This window comes from Podarcis bocagei (assembly GCF_964188305.1).
Source record: "Podarcis bocagei genome assembly, chromosome: 16".
Taxonomy (NCBI): Eukaryota; Metazoa; Chordata; class Lepidosauria; order Squamata; family Lacertidae; genus Podarcis; species Podarcis bocagei.
Genome location: NC_138142.1, coordinates 18,065,843 through 18,083,720, shown reverse-complemented (window position 1 = coordinate 18,083,720; position 17,878 = coordinate 18,065,843). Strand labels below are relative to the sequence as shown.

The 17,878-nt window shown below is 47.0% G+C and overlaps 1 long non-coding RNA gene across 1 annotated transcript in view; it reads left to right on the top strand.

Moving 5' to 3' along the window:
* The window catches only part of LOC308576076, a 90,140-nt gene extending 73,792 nt beyond the window's left edge, over positions 1 to 16,348 (top strand). The window contains exon 3 of the long non-coding RNA XR_014003060.1: positions 16,277 to 16,348. This is a non-coding gene — a long non-coding RNA (uncharacterized lncRNA). The remainder of the gene's footprint in view (positions 1 to 16,276) is intronic.
* The last annotated feature ends 1,530 nt before the right edge of the window (positions 16,349 to 17,878 follow it).

Here is a 17,878-nt window from a genome sequence, read left to right as displayed (position 1 = left end):
TGGGGGAAAAGAGATGTGATGAGAGAGAAATGGGGTGCAAGAAAGAGGGGAAATGGGTGGTCAAGATGGAGATAGAAAAGGGGTGGAAGATAAAAAGTGTGTGGCCTCATCCATCTTTGGCTTTGGACCAACCAGTTGTCAGTAGATGGATCCCAAAAGATTTCCATTGCAAAATGGAAAGAAAGATTACTTACCCCTGCCATAACCCCTATGCCAAACACAGCACAAAAAGACACAGACAAACACCTCATACCTTCCTCCCTTATCAAGCAATTCTCCATCCCGCTGACTCCTCAAATTTATCCAAGGTGGATTTCTTGAGGATCCCACCTGCACTGTTTGAAATCATGCAGTAGGGGGCGCCCCAGAGCAGGCCTCTCCTGCCTATATCGCCACAGTCAGTGATGTGACCCATGTAAATTCTGATCAGCTTTATTTAAGAAGAACATTTAAAGGCACACTGTCAGAGAAAGCTCTCCCCTCCTCCTCCTCCCCACCCTCCCCAATTCATTTACCAGTCTCCACAGTGGCTGTTCCCTCATCAGCAGCACGTCTAGGCTCTAATGGATGAACTGTACCCAGCTCAGAAAGCCCCAAACACTACTTATAGCCACGAAATTAATTGCTTGCCTCCTGGCTGCCTATATGTTGTTATATGAATGTTTTTATTCTCAGAGTCCCCCCGAAGGCCTGTATAAGTATTCCGCTCATAAATACAATTATAGTCTAGCTCTTGTTAGAAGGAGCCATATATTATGGGATGCCCGTAGTCTCATCGCTGCACTCCCAGAGTCATAGCATGCTTCCATAAATCAAAGGTAGGGGGGAACAAGGTCACCTCTAAGATAAACCCAATTTGTGGGGTGGGGAGGAAAGAAGGGGGGTTAATGGAAATGATCGTTTGGCTCCTCAAGGAAGCCATTTTTGGTTTGGTGCCAATGGAGCACAGGAAGCAACAGCGAGGTCATTTCTCCATCTAACTCAGTATAGTCTACACTGACTGACAGGAGTTTCTCTGGGGTTTCAGAAGAGACCATTCCCAGCCTTACTGCATGCAAGACAGATGCTCTGTCGCTGAATTATGGCCCCACACTTCTGCTAGAAACCTGCCTTATACAGAGTCAGGCCATTAGTTCATCTAACTCAGGGGTCAGCAAACTTTTTCAGGAGGGGGCTGGTCCACTGTCCCTCAGACCTTGTGGGGGGCCAGACTCACCATCTCCCAAAAGCACACCCCCCCAAAGGACACACACACACCCATCAACACTCACACCGACAAAGCCAACAACACCTCATCTTTGGCAGCATGGTCGTCGTCCTCTGTCTTGACGAGGGGTCCACGGAGCGCAGAGCAGACCACTTCCTTCCACTCAGCTCTTTGCCATATGCGGCCGCCTCAGAGGGAAGGAAGGGGCATTGCCCAGAGGCATCCATGCCTTCAGATTGGCTGCAGGACCTTCCTGCAGCCAATCCAAAGCTGTGCCAGTGTCGCCACCCACCCAGAGGCGTCCATGGCTTCAGATTGGAGGCAGGAAGCTCCTACAGCCAATCTGAAGCCGTGCCAGCTTCCCAGAAGTCAGTCCCTGCGCGGTGAGGCCTCTGCGCTGTGCCAGTTTAGCACAGGGACTGACCGAGTGGGCAGCAGGGTCCACAGGCCAGATTTACGAGCCCGGTGGGCTGCATCCAGACCGTGGACCATAGTTTGCCAACCCCTGATCTAACTCAATATTATCTGCACTCACTGGCAACAGCTCTCTATTATTTCAGGCAGGGCCCTTTCCTAAGGGCTCCAGGTTGGGGAACAGAACATTCAGCAGGGAATATGGGAAGCTGTCTTATATGGGGGCAAACCACTGGTCCATGAAGTCCAGTATTGTCTGCACTGACTGGCAGTGGTGTGCATTTTTGCCAGTTTCCACAAACAGGCAAATGTTGGGACCCGGGTGGTGCTGTGGGTTAAACCACAGAGCCTAGGACTTGCTGATCAGAAGGTCGGCGGTTCGAATCCCCGCGACAGGGTGAGCTCCCGTTGCTCGGTCCCTGCTCCTGCCAATCTAGCAGTTCGAAAGTACGTCAAAGTGCAAGTAGATAAATAGGTACCGCTCCGGCAGGAAGGTAAACGGCGTTTCCGTGTGCTGCTCTGGTTCGCCAGAAGCTGCTTAGTCATGCTGGCCACATGACCCGGAAGCTGTACGCCGGCTCCCTCGGCCAATAAAGCAAGATGAGCGCCGCAACCCCAGTGTCGGTCACAACTGGACCTAATGGTCAGGGGTCCTTTACCTTTACAAACAGACAAAATAATAGATGGGGGAGGTAGCCCCTGACAGCTCCAAAAATATGTCCAGGAACAGATTCTCCCCACCACCATCTTTGCATTCAGTCCATGGGCCTTGCAGTTTCTCCAGAATCACTCAATTGATTTATAACCCAATAATCCACCCCCTTTGTTAGCCCAGCCATACAGCCATTCATCATTCTCTGTGCAACAATAGTGGATTGTTACTTTTCACCCCACCCCACCCCTGTCAAATCCATTAGTACATGAGTTGAAAGGATTATGGGATGGGCAGGGCTGGATTTAGATGAAGAGAGGCCCTAGGCTACTCCACTTCTGAGGCCCCTCCCCATTCCCCACCCTCACAACTAGAAGAAAATGGAAGAGTGTTATAATCAAAATTTAGTGAAGCCAAGGATGATGTTGTAATGAAAATGCTGTTGTAATGTTATTGTTAAAAAACCTAAAAGCCTGGCCAGGGCAAAGGTCTCTTATATACCTGCTGGGATTGACAAGGCATCTGAACCTCACCTGAATCTCATAACTCTCCTGACAGGTGGTTTGGTCTGCAGCTACAGTGTGGAAATAAAGGAGGAGATTGCTCAACAGATACCAGGCACTCTACTATTCAAATTAGGCCCCAGTGTTTTTGTTACAATCCCCTTCTCAATTAAGTAATCAATTTTAATCTAGAATTTAAATTTTCAAAACTTCCTTATTTGCTCATTCGAGCAAGTAAACTACTGCTCTCACTTCATTACAAACAGTATTTCTACCTGCAACACACTTGAGCAAACCTGATCCTCTTCCTTTCACAGATATTTTGTTTCCATTTGCAACTGTAGCTGCCTCTGATTAGTTATCATTTAAATGATGGGTGTAAATTCTTCAATTCAGCATCACCAAAGAGTTGAAAAGAAACAGCCACAAGCATCAGAGCAACTTCCTGGGCAATTGCACAGTTCCATTCCCATCCACATTCCATTGACAGGCCTTTCTCAAGCTCTTTTGAACTACAACTCCCATCAGCCCCAGCCACCAGGGCCAATAATCGGGGTAAATGGGAGTTTCAGTCCATCAACATCTTCAGGACAACAAGTTCTCAATTCCTCAGCTGATTTGTTGCTGGGATTCTTGCAAACAATGCAGAGCTTAGTGGACCTGGATCTGTTCTGATCCAGATCAGGAGGAGACATAACTCCATGATGGAGCATCTGAATGTCTGCTGCCATAAACCCTGAACAGCCACTGGCAGTCGGTGTAGATGTTGCAGGATGAACTCAGCATACAGCAGCTTCCGTTCACATTTTATTGTGATTCTACCTAATCAGTCAATATACCTAATGAATCAATATATGAATGGAAACAGCCATCCTTCAAAATTCAGAATTCTCCAAAATTTGCAATGCAGTTCTCCAAAATGTATGTTGTTATGGGTTTGGGGGGTCAGTCTGGATGGCATCCAGCGATCCCTTCCAAACCTATGATCCTGTGTGAGAGATGTTAAAAGCTTTGAGAGGGAACCTGCAGAAGCAGTCCACTTACTTTGTAAGATAATGGCCTCAGCTGGTTAGTTAAGTGCTGTCATTTAAATACCCAAAAAGGTTGCCCTGTTGCCATAGAGACAAATGGATGGGCCTTTAGCCACCTGAGCTGGCTGGATGCCACCTCTTCCTGGGAAGGCGAATAATAAGCTGAGGAGTTAGTTTTGGTGTGAGAGTTTTGGCTGAAGTTTCAAGGTTTGTCTTGCCCTATAGCAGGGGTCTGCAACCCGCGGCTCCGGAGCCGCATGTGGCTCTTTTACACCTTTGCCGCGGCTCCGGGGCGGATACTAGCGAGGGGAGGAGGCGCATTGTGCGCCCCGACACTCCCCACTGTGGCGGGCGCTGTACTGGCTGTGACGTTGCATGGGGACGGCGCGTGTGTTAGTCACGCACTGTCCCGATGTCACCTTCCCGGTTTTGCGGCTCCCAGGTTTTTTTCCTTTGGAAACGGGTCCAAGTGGCTCTTTTTGTCTTAAAGGTTGCAGACCCCTGCCCTATAGTAAAGGTAAAGGGACCCCTGACCATTAGGTCCAGTCATGGCAGACTCTGGGGTTGCGGCACCCATCTCGCTTTATTGGCCAAAGGTGCCAGCATACAGCTTCCGGGTCATGTGGCCAGCATGAGTAAGCCACTTCTGGCAAACCAGAGCAGTGCACGGAAACACCGTTTACCTTCCCGCCAGAGAGGTACCTATTTATCTACTTGCATTTTGACGTGCTTTCAAACTGCTAGGTTGGCAGGAGCAGGGACCCAGCAACGGGAGCTCACCCCGTCGCAGGGATTCAAACCACCAGCCTTCTGATCAGCAAGTCCTAGGGTCTGTGGTTTAACCCACAGCGCCACCCGTGTCCCTTGTCTTGCCCTATGCTGGACCCCAAATTATGGCTTGGGGATTTCCCTGAAAACCTAATGAGGAGGCAAGGTCTGTTGTGGTGTAAATGCTTTGAGCACCTCTAGGCTCAGGTTGTATATATGTGTGAATAAAACCGGACATCCTAAAGACACCACAGTCTCCACTAACTTTCATCAGGAAACTGATCCCTGGGTAAGCACAGGAACTTCTGGAGTCTCTTGCCCCATGGAGATTGAAGTGCATGCAACAGAGAGATCCAGTGTGGTGTAGTGGTTAGAGATTCAGACTAAGACTTGGAAGACCAGGGTTCAAATCCCCAGTTGGCCATGAAGCTCATTGGGTGTGACCTTGGGCCAGTCCCTGCCTCCCAGCTTAACCCACCTTGAAGGGTTGTTGTGAGGATGAAATAAGGATAGGAGGACCCAATGTACAGCACCTTGAGCTCCTTGGTGGAAATAGTGGGATAGAAAAGCAATAAAACAACAACAACAATCTATTTGGGCATACCAAAATGTATTACCGTATTTTTTGCTCTATAAGACTCACTTTTTCCCTCCTAAAAAGTAAGGGGAAATGTGTGTGCGTCTTATGGAGCGAATGCAGGCTGCACAGCTATCGCAGAAGCCAGAACAGCAAGAGGGATTGCTGCTTTCACTGCGCAGCTGCTTTCACTGCGCAGCAATCCCTCTTGCTGTTCTGGCTTCTGAGATTCAGAATATTTTTTTTCTTGTTTTCCTCCTCCAAAAACTAGGTGCGTCCTGTGGTCTGGTGTGTCTTATAGAGCGAAAAATACGGTAAATTGTGGGGAATGGCTTGCAAGAATGTGCATATGAGGCCAAATTGCCTACAAAAAAATATGTATACAGTGGTACCTCAGGTTAAGTACTTAATTCGTTCCAGAGGTCCGTAAACCTGAAACTGTTCTTAACCTGAAGCACCACTTTAGCTAATGGGGCCTCCCGCTGCTGCCGCGCTGACGGAGCACGATTTCTGTTCTCATCCTGAAGCAAAGTTCTTAACCTAAAGCACTCTTTCTGGGTTAACGGAGTCTGAAACCTGAAGCATATGTAACCTGAAGCGTATGTAACCCGAGGTACCACTGTATAAGGAGAAATGTCCACTAAACTGCAGGTGAATTTTCATGAGCCAGAAGAGAGTCCAGAACCAGCTCCTTGTGCAAAGGGGACAGAGGCATTGCTGGGTTCTGGAGGTCACCTTCCATCTTGGGTGGAGCAGTTGCTTCAGAAGGTCTCCCTGGATGGGGGATTCCTAATCTCAGCTTTCCCATATCCTGGATGAGAGCAAGGAATCACTCCTGGGCCACAACACTGGGTTATTTTCTGCTCATTTGGATGTTCCCTATTGGAGGGGGGGCTGCCCACAGAGCCTAGTTGTTGATAAAGGACAAGCTTATCAGTCACAACTGATAAGTCATCTGATCTGTTATGGTTTTTTTATTCGGGCGCCCACATCATTCTGCCGTGTGGGTGCCAAACAGCTTTGCCAGGCAACTTCAGAGAGAGAGGAGCGTCTGCATTTGCATATGCTTAGTTCCCTGTCCTTGATGTCTTTTGTTTGTTACCTTCATCTCTTCTGATGTATCAGGACGTTGTTCTGTCTCCCGACGTGCTTCATGTCGGGGATGGAAGCTTGTTGCTGTCTCTGCTCTGCATGCTGAAATGATTGTCCAAACAAACAGAATGGGAGAAGCTATTTGGTTGGGAATGCTCTAGGAATTCAAGCGGTACAAAACCCATGTGGGATCAGCCCAACTCAGCCTTATACTGAGTGTAGCCCTTCGTCCATCTAGCTCAGCCTTGTCTACACTGACTGGCAGAAGCTGTCCAGGGTTTCAGACAGGGGTCTACCCTAAGCCCAGACCATCCAAGTGTCCCTATTTTCCAGGAACAGTCCCGGATTTACAGAAGTCATCCTGGTTTCTGATGTGATACCAGAATGTCCCACTTTTCCTTGGGACTTCCCTATTTCCATCATGGAAATGTTGGAGGGTATGGTAAGGTAAAGGTAAAGGTAAAGGGACCCCTGACCATTAAGTCCAGTCGTGGCTGACTCTGGGGTTGCGGCGCTCATCTTGCTTTATTGGCCAAGGGATCCGGCGTACAGCTTCCGGGTCATGTGGCCAGCAGGACTAAGCCGCTTCTGGTGAACCAGAGCAGCACACGGAAATGCCGTTTACCTTCCCGCCGGAGTGGTACCTATTTATCTACTTGCACTTTGACATGCTTTTGAACTGCTAGGTAGGCAGGAGCAGGGACCAAGCAATGGGAGGTCACCCCATCGCGGGGATTCGAACCGCCGACCTTCTGATCGGCAATTCCGAGGCTCTGTGGTTTAACCCACAGCGCCACCCACATCTCAGTGGGGTATGGTCCCAGAGGGTATGGTAGGACATCCCTATTTTCATTGGAGGGTATGGAGTTATGCGACCCCCAAGCCAAGAAGATAAGTGACTATACAACTTTGAGAAGACATCTGAAGGCAGCCCTGTATAGGGACGTTTTTAATGTTTAATGTTTTATTATGTTTTTATATACGTTGGAAGTCACCCAGAGTGGCTGGGGCAACCCAGTCAGATGCGAGGAGTATCTTCTTCTTCTTCTTCTTTTCAGCAGCACCATCCTTATGGAATTGGGCGTCCCCATTTTCATCAGAGAAATGTTGGCGGGTATGTAAGCCTTCCTTGTAGAGGCCGGGGACTGAACCTTCTGCATGCAAATCAGATGCTCTGCCTTTGAGATCTGCCTATTGAATTTGGGGTTATCTGAATCAGATCTAGCTCAGAGACACCTACGTTGACTGGCAGCAGCTCTCCTGCATTTCAGACAAGGGACATTCCCAGCCGTACCTGGAGATGTTGAGAATTGAACCTAAGTACTTCTGCATGCAAGGCAGGTGCTCTTCAGCTGAGCTACAGCCCTTCACCTAAAAATAAATTAATATTCTAGTCTCTGTGTGTGAGTGTGTTTAATAGAGTTGAGTTAAATAGGAAGCTGCCTTATAATATCCATCCAGCTCAGTGCTTTTTATGCTGACAAACTATGGCTGTTCAGGATTTCATAGAATCATAGAAATGTAGAGTCAGAAGGGACCCTGAGGATCATCTAGTCCAAGCCCCTGCAATGCAGAAATATGAAACTGCCCCATACAGAGATCGAACCTGCAACCTTGGCGTTATCAGCACCGCACTCTAACCAACTGAGCTATCCACTATTGCAAAAGTTATTTGGTGTTGGGGAGTCTTTTCCCAGCCCTGCTTGGAGCTGCCCTGCTTTGAACTCAAGACCTACATGCAAAGCAGATGCTCTATCATGGAGCTACAGTCCCTTCTCTCAAAACCCTGACCATACACCAAATCAGGATTCCTCATCTTCCGTGGGTCTATTTCTGTGTAAGTTGTTTGCAGCAAAAGAGCTACTGCAACCCCAGAAAGGCATTATGTCTTAAGGGGAAGGAAGAAAGGGAGAGTGGGAGATGGATCACAGGAAAACTTTTGTGGAACAAAACCCATTTTTTTCCACCAGCATGGGCTCTCTAAACTAGACCTAGGGTGCTCAGGATGTTCTGGACTCATCCAGCAGCTTCAGCAATTAGGTCTATCCCACCTATAGAGCTCCGAATTGGACAAACAGCATCATGGCTGCCAGTCGCTTCGATGGGCACAAGCTCTTTTAATTAGCAGCAGCTCCTCACTGATAATTACTTTTGGGAACTGCTCCAGGCGACCACAGCAGCGCAGTCCTTGGAGAGTGAATCGTGCCTCCTCCTCCTTCTCATTTGCAGCCATGCTAAGCAACAGCACTCTGGCTGTTCATAACACATCCTCACTGGAATAACTCCACCCAGAAAATAATGTGTCCTTTCCCTCTTCTCCAGTCCTAAGATCCGGTGCATTTTCCCATTCAGAGACAGAGTCCTATCAACCGTGCTCCCAGTTTTCTTGTATTACATGCAGGGCCGAATTTAGGTTTGATGAGTCCCTAAGCTACTGAAGGTAATGGGGCTCTTTATAAGTCCAGCTGTCCTTTGTCAACAACAAATTGTCACTGTTTTTTGTGTTGAATATATGCTATATGGTAATTTATGGACCTAATAGGTATCTAAAGCCCTTTGTACATGTTGCCATGCAACCAGTCCATGCAGAATGTAGGCCCCTATATATAAAGGTAAAGGGACCACTGACCGTTAGGTCCAGTTGCAAACGACTCTGGGGTTGCAGCGCTCATCTCGCCTTATTGGCCAAGGGAGCCGGCGTACAGCTTCCGGGTCATGTGGCCAGCATGACGAAGCCACTTCTGGCAAACCAGAGCAGCGCACGGAAAAGCTGTTTACCTTCCCGCCAGAGCGGTACCTATTTATCTACTTGAACTTTGATGTGCTTTCGAACTGCTAGGTTGGCAGGAGCAGGGACCGAGCAACAGGAGCTCATCCCATTGTGGAAATTCAAACTGCCGACCCTCTGATCAGCAAGCCCTAGACCAGTCCATGCAGAATGTAGACACCCTATATATAGAAATGAGCAAACCAGTGATATTTTAGGGAGCAGGTTAGCAGCCAAGGCGTTCGTTACTTACATCATAGGAGCCTACACAACGCAAAACACTCTTGCTATATGTAGGTTTTATGTTATTTGTTTTTTATTTTATATTTTAGAAATGTATATCCAGTTTTTTTTTCTTTACATTTTTTGGGGGGCCCAAGTGAGTGGGGCCCTAAGCTATAGCTTGTGTAGCTTATACGTAAATCCGGCACTGATTACATGACTTCAGCAGCCAATTATCCCTGGTGGGAGAACCATAGCTCAATGCTAGAGCACAGCTGTATGAAAATAAAAGGTCCCAGGTTTCAAAATCTATCAGCCTCATCGTAGCCAGAAGGATATCAGGGTTAGGAATGAACAAATCCACCCCTTTCAGTTTTTCCTTGTGGTTTCCCCGCGTCTTAATATCAACTCCACATTTCTGTGTTATATTGTATTTCTTTAAAAAGTCAGCAGATGAAATGTTTCTGGACGCGTAGAGACCCTTTTTGGACTATCTGAGGAAATGTTATAGTCAGATGAAATTGCAGACAGGACTGGAAATTTAAGCAAAGGAATGGGAATGATAAATGAATGTAATGTAGGATACGCGTTACAGAAATAAGCATTAGAGTTTAAGGCAGAAGATAAAGGATTTGAACAAAAACATCATGGAAGTAAGTTTGGGAGCTCAAAACGTTAAGGGGATATTGTATTGAAACGGAATTAAATTTGTTAAATTGTATGAAAATCAATAAAAAAAATATTATGGGGAAGTCAGCGGGGGGGGGGAATATTCATTTTCCTACATATTCCTCCTTATGTGCAGAGGACATAGATGGAGAAGGTTGTCAGTGTTTACCAGCCACGATGCTTGGCTTTGCCTCCACTGTAGGGGGCAGTAATGCTTCTGAATACCAGTTGCTGGAAACCAGAGGAGGGGAGACTGCTCCTGTGCTCAGGTCCCACTTGAGAGCTTCCCATTGGGACATCTGGTTGGCCACTGTGAGAACAGGATGCTGGAATACATGGGCCATGAAGTTGCATCATCCTCTTTTAAAGCCATCCAAGTTGGCCACCACTACTGCCTTCCAAGCGAGCAAGTTCCCTATTTAGCTCTGCACTACATCTCCCAACATTCAGCTTCTTTGGATGCCAACGAGTTCTAGTGTTTTAGGTGAAAACTGTGCATAATGGTATAGATGTCTACTCTTACTAGCCTTTTCTCTAAGCTGAAATTTGCTGTGGCTGATTGGAGTTGTGCTACCGATTAATTGGACAGTACTGTGGTACCTCAGGTGACAGACGCTTCAGGTTACAGACTCCGCTAACCCAGAAATAGTACCTCAGGTTAAGAAGTTTGCTGCAGGGTGAGAACAGAAATTGTGTGGTGGCGGTGCGGCGGCAGCAGGAGGCCCCATTAGCTAAAGTGGTGCTTCAGGTTAAGAACAGTTGCAGGTTAAGAATAGACCTCCAGAACGAATTAAGTTCTTAACCCGAGGTACCACTGTACCCAATTGGGGAAAGCCGGTCAAGAATCTCGTGTTGCCAGTCAGCCGTACAGTGGTACCTCAGGTTAAGTACTTAATTCGTTCTGGAGGTCCGTACTTAACCTGAAACTGTTCTTAACCTGAAGCACCACTTTAGCTAATGCGGCCTTCTGCTGCTGCCACACCACCGGAGCACGATTTCTGTTCTCACCCTGAAGCAAAGTTCTTAACCTGAAGCACTATTTCTGGGCTAGCGGAGTCTGTAACCTGAAGTGTATGTAACCTGAAATGTATGTAACATGAGGTACCACTGTACAGAGAAAACTCAGATGTTTCCCAGTCCTTAGGAAAACATCCAGAGATGGCAAAAGCTGGTCTGCGGCTATTGGATCCCTGCTGAGACTTCAACCATTGGGAAGCCTGCGAGTTGGGCAGGAACACCTCCCGCATATCGAATGCATATTAGCTGAATGTGCAAATAGAGAGCCTAATAAATAGAGCAAGATCGGCTTGCACAGGTGATGAGGGATGGCATACAGAACACAAATAATGACCTTGGAATGGAATGTCTAATCAGTTCAGAGACCCGAAGGGAGTGGAGGACGTATGGGTCCCAGCCGAGGTGCTTACTTTATGGTGGAACACAGATGGAAAGTGACAGTCAGTTACTTTCAAAATAGCCCTCTACAAAATTTCTGGAGAATCACAGAACAAGTTAATTTGGAGGGCACCCCAAGGGTTGTCTAGTCCAACCCCCTGCAATGCTGGAATCAAAACTAAAGAATCCCTGGCGGATGCAATAGGGATAAAGGTAAAGGTAAAGGAACCCCTGACTATTAGGTCCAGTCATGACCGACTCTGGGGTTGCGGCGCTCATCTCGCTTTATTGGCTGAGGGAGCCGGCATACAGCTTCCGGGTCATGTGGCCAGCATGACTAAGCCGCTTCTGGCAAACCCGAGCAGCGCACGGAAACACTGTTTACCTTCCCGCCAGAATGGTACCTATTTATCTAATCACACTCTGACGTGCTTTCGAACTGCTAGGTTGGCAGGAGCAGGGACTGAGCAATGGGAGCTCACCCCGTCGCAGGGTTTCAAACCGCCGACCTTCTGATCGGCAAGTCCTAGGCTCTGTGGTTTAACCCACAGCACCACCCGTATCCCGCAATAGGGATAGTGCTTCTCTAAAGCATGTTTTTTATTATTGTCCCATGTTGAAAGATTTTTGGCAGAAGGTAACTGAGAACATCAACAGAACTGTACGGAACAACCTTACATTTACAGAGCAAAATGTCCTCTTGAATTATATACCCAGCACATGGAACATTACAAAAGGACAATATGAGTGGACTCTCTGTGCCCTTACCACAGCACAAAGACTTGATACTGGTGAATTGGAAATATATAAATGTGACTCCCTTCTACGATTGGATTGAAGACCTATACTAACTCGCAACATATGAACAACTTGCATATAAACGCAGACTTGTCAGGGACAAATTCCATGATATTTGGAATCCATTCTTACAAATACAGTGGTATCTCGGGTTACAGACGCTTCAGGTTACTTTTATCTTCAGAACTATGCCCCTCTGCAAACCACTGGTCCAAATCTATACTGCTCCTGGGCAGCTTCAGGATCCTGGTCAGGAGCAGGGGGAGGGGGAGGCTCCCACCATTGCTCATCAGCCTGATCTCTGACAAGTGGGGACAAATATGCCACACCCCAAATCTCCTGGGAAGAAGACTCAAAATGGTTCTGCTCTAGGGAAGAGTTAGGAAAGGGCCACCGGGCTAATCAGGATGGAGAGGCTTCCTCTGGCCCCAAACATTGCAACGCCCTCTCTCCCTATGCATTATGGCCTATTGCTAGTTGCCTGTTTGAGGGCTTAGTAGGAATTGGAGGTGGGGGAGCTCACAGTTGGCCTTGGGACTCCTCTTTTCACCTCCTTGCTGATACAGTGGTACCTCTGGATGCGAACGGGATCCGTTCCAGAGCCCCGTTCACATCCTGAAGAGAACGCAACCCGCGTCTGCGTGTGCGTGGGTCGTGATTCGCCGCTTCTGCACATGCGCATGACGTCATTTTGAGCGTCTGCGCATGCATGAGCAGTGAAACCCGGAAGTAACATGTTCCATTAAAATGCTCAACCTGGAGGAACTTTAACCCGAGGTATGACTGTAGCCCTCTTCTCGGAGTGATGCTTTTGATTGCTTTAACAGGCTTTCACTCCAAGCACCAAAGACAAGTTAAGATCTAGTGGGGTAAATATCAAGAAGGCATTATTGGGTGAAAGGCGCTCTTTGTCATCCTACGCTGCCTTGGCCTTGGGTCCTTTAGGGTGCGCTTTAGCACTGGCAGGCAAACTGGGGTGAATGCCAACCTAGCAGGGCCACTGCATGCTTGTCACGTTCACACCCCTAAGGTTTACTCAATTTTCATGCCCAGCAGTGGGGAGGGAGCTGATCCCTCCCACCTTAATAAATTTCTCTGTCTAGACTGCATCTGGCTAATTATGTTTATTTGGTTGTCTGCAGATCCTCTGTGTTTTTATGTTTAAAAAATAACAATAACCTTTTCCACCACAGTTATGGTTTCTTGAGTCTTCTTGAAAGGTGGGCTGGCAATTGGCAGCCTCACTTGATGTTTCCATCCCCTTCTGCTTCTCTGGGGGTCTCCCTGCTGCTTGGGAAATAGCTGTAACCTCAATCAGCGAGTCTGTGTGGTGCTCCTGGAAGAGTGGCTCGGGGTCAGACCTTCTGTGCATACTAGCTGAGGAGAGGAAGGAGAGAAAAATCATGATGAAGCAAAAAGTATCCTGAATCCCACGGGGTCTCTAGACAGGCTCATTAGCAACACAGAGTCATTGCCTCCCTCCATCCTTCTCTGTGTTTCCAGGTCATAGTTGCCACATTGCTCTTTTTCACTTGTGCAAATTAAAACCCTTTTGAACATGAGCCCTCCATGCTACTGGGGTTTCTAGCTGAGAGGGAAATGACAGGATGGTGGAGCGACAGCAGAGGACTCTGCCGCATGACCGCTGGCATTTCCAGCTAAGCCGAGGGCGGAGGGCTTGCAATCCTCCTGAATGCAGGAAAGAATATCCAAGCTGGCTCTGCATGGAGAAATGGCCAGGATATGGGAGAAAACAGCTCAAGATTAAAACATGCCCATGAATCATCCGAGACCTTGCACTGCAGGAAGTGGAGCTTTTAAGGCTCTCTTTGTTTTGAAATGTTGTTTCACAGTTCAGATAGCTCTGCCGTGCATTGCAAATGGTAACTCACATGCCTCCTGGACCATACCCCATTCTTGGGGTCTGGCCAATCCTCTCGTACCCTAGACTGTGCTGGAGACTCACTCAGGTCAAGTGATTTGGCTGTTCTGGGTTGTATGAGGAGAGAGCTGAGCTGATCTCTGTCCATGAGGTGACCCTGGAGGTCCCATATTGAAGACACAGAGCATAGAAAGCTGCCAGTTGCTGAGTTGGGCCATTGGTCCGTCTGGTTCAATGTTGTCCACACTGACTAGCAGTGGCTCTTCAGGGTTTCAGGCAGAGAGACTTTCCTGGTATAAGAAATAAATTATTATTATTATTATTATTATTATTATTATTATTATTATTATTACGTGGAGACGCCATCAGAATTTGATCTCGGGTTCCATTTGCATGTAAAACAGATTCGGTACCACTGAACTATGGTAGAGAGAATAGGTTGGCTAATTGGTATGTTAAATATTGGTTTACTTACAAACCCTCCAAAGATCAGAAAAGTTGCACGGGCAGTAAAACTTAGCTTAGTTACAAAGTGGTGAAAGTTCCTAGGAACTCAAGAGTGAGCATCATGCGTTTGAGCTTAAGCAACCACCTCAAACCTCTTCACATGCTGAGCTTCTCAGGCAGACAGGGAGGTGGGGAGGGGGACACAATAGTCTTGATCACTTATTTCCTCCCAATGTAAGGGAATAATAATACTGTAATAATAATAATAATAATAATAATAATTTATTTGTACCCCACCCAGTTGGTTGTTTAATCCAACAAAGATTAAAAATACATTAAAATGTCACACATTAAAAACTTTCTGGCAGGACAGCTTACTCTATGGTATTAACCCCTTTCATGCATTAATTTCTTTATGCTGTGAACCATCATTTATGCTGTGAACCGCCCTGAGATCTACAGATGAAGGGTAGTATACAAAGTTAATAAATAATTAAGTAATGATGATAATGATGATGATAATTAGACTTAAAGATGTTGGGTATAGGAGGCTGGCGATCCCACAAAACCCACAAGCAGGACAAAGTACAACAGCATTCTCTCCTCCTGCGGTTTCCAGCAAGTGGTACTCATAAGCATCACTGCCTCTGACCATGGAGACAGAGCAGAGCCATTGTGGTTAGTATCCATTGAGAGCCTTTTCCTCCATGAACTCGTCCAGTCCTCTTTCCAAGCCATCCAAGTCAGTGGCCATCACTTCCTTCTCGCAGGGGTGAGTTTCACAATTTAATGTTGTGCTGCATGAATAACATACATACATACATACATACATACATACATACATACATTTTATTTGTATGCCACCTGTAATGGGAATTGGGGTTGCTTGTGCGTAAACTGCAAACTGCTCCAAGCTAGCCGTGTAGCTAAAACTTTCCCCGGTTGACAGCCCTTGAAACGCGACTGTCTTAGTCACTGGCAGAATCCGTCAGTGGGCGGGACCTAAATTTGCGCCAACATAGGAGTTGTTTGACTCCAAGTCTCCGCCTAGATTCCCTGCGTGGAAGCCTTCTGCGCAGCGTGGGCGTGCCAAGCGGAGGTCCTGTGCTCTCTCCGCTGATTTCACTGGAAGAGTCTCTGAGCCTCCCCTCCGCCCTGGTGTCCCCTGGATTTCTTTCCCCCGTGGGAACCCTCTCTCTCTCCTTGCTAGTTCCCTCCCCTGCATCACTGGAGCGACTTTCCTCTCCTCTTCCCTCTGATGGCAGTTCCCTGACACCACCTTTCCATAGTTCAAACCATACTCAAGATGGCTCACAACATGAAAAAAATACATAATTACAAACATAACAAAAGTAGTCATAAACAATAAATAGAACATTAAAAACACACAACAAAATTGAACCATTTCCACATAAATCATAATAAGATCTAAAACAAAGATACAAAAAAATATATAACTAACAGCAACAACCTCAGCCGAAATAATACCCCAGCCCAAGAGTCTGTTCAGCAGGCTCAGCTTTTGTAGCTGGAGTCAGTCAGGGCCCTGCTCTCCCAGGACAAGTAGAAAAAGGCCTGTCAGGTTCTAATACAGTGGTACCTCGGGTTACATACGCTTCAGGTTACATACACTTCAGGTTACAGACTCTGCTAACCCAGAAATAGTGCTTCAGCTTAAGAACTTTGCTTCAGGATGAGAACAGAAATCATGCTCTGGCGGTGTGGCAGCAGCAGGACGCCCCATTAGCTTCAGGTTAAGAACAGTTTCAGGTTAAGAACGGACCTCCAGAACAAATTAAATACTTAACCCGAGGTACTACTGTACTGCTTTGTTTTTGCTTTATGTCCCTAGGTATAAAAGTTGGAGAAACAATGCCTGATGAACTCTGATTGAAGTGGAATGTTTGGAGGCTTGCGTAAATGCACCAATGGTACAAAGAAGTGATAACTATTGTGTAAGTGCAAGTGGGTCCCTCCAACAAAATGTTGCAGTGTATCCATTTGTTGTCTGAACCTGTGGCTGAGGGGAGATGAAAACACAAATGCTAGCATCAAAAAAAGTAGTCTTTTCCTTGACTTGAGTCCAACCTTAATATAAAGTGCAGCTGGTCTGCATGCAAGTTAATAGAACACAAACCTTCTGTTCTGCAAGGTGGTCTGAAGCAGCAGCTCAGGTACCACTGAACTGGAAATGGCATCAGGGCTGCTTCTGTAGCCAGCGCTGCCATTGCAGCTCCTCAATGGGCCATCTCACAGGTAGTAGTGAACGAGGAACAATGGGACAAGGAGAGTGATAATGGGTCCTGAGAACTGCTCTCGGTGGCAGGAATGTCTTTGGTTTATCCTCATTAGCTACCTAGGGACATTAGCCCATATTGACCTAGTACAAGAGTGGGGAAATGTTAGTCATAGGCCAACCTGCTGGGAGCTGCATGCTTCACACACAAATACCTCCTAAGAGGTATGGAGCATTTTTGACTGGTAATATGAATCAACTTCAATGCGGGTGGCACTGTGGGTTAAACCACAGAGCCTAGGACTTGCCGATCAGAAGGTCGGCGGTTCAAATCCCCATGACGGGGTGAGCTCCCGTTGCTTGGTCCCTGCTCCTGCCAACCTAGCAGTTCAAAAGCACGTCAAAGTGCAAGTAGATAAATAGGTACCGCTCCAGCGGGAAGGTAAATGGCGTTTCCGTGTGCTGCTCTGGTTCCCTAGAAGCAGCTTAGTCATGTTGGCCACATGACCCAGAAGCTGTTCGCCGGCTCTCTCGGACAATAATGCGAGATGAGCGCCGCAACCCCAGAGTCGTCCATGACTGAACCTAATGGTCAGGGGTCCCTTTACCTTTTTTATGAATCAACTTCAGCCCCCACCTCTGACCCGTAGCCTGCCTCTTCGGACCATCGCTGCTGGTATTTCTTTTATCTTTCCTGGTTATATACTGAGAGTACTGAGCTACATATACAAATATACTGACCCAGTGTAAAGTAGCCTCCTATGTTCCAGAGGAGACTGCTTCAATTTAACAGCTTTACTAACAGCAGCAGTTTTCATTCCCTGCAGTGAAACTGCACTGTGCCTGGAGTGCAGTCAACCCACCACCGCTCCCTCGAAAATTAAATACAAAAACACACACAGCTCTAATATATATATAAAAAAGCTAGTTAATGGGACTATCCAGAGAGAATTCTGGGTATGCGATTGTACCAAAGTTGACCCTTCTGTCCTTGAAACGTAGGACTTGTTCTTAAGCATGAGCAGGAGATCGTGGAAGACTAGACCTTGCAGAAGGACCTTTGTAGCCAGATGGCTCATTGATGGAACTCCTGGGCTTCAAAAGTCCTACTTTGTTGCTGTCAGAGATCAGATCGGCTGCATTTTCTAAGGCACAGGAAGCCTGCATCTTCAAGACGTTATTTAAAATTCAGTCCATCTCAAATATCCCTAACGATGC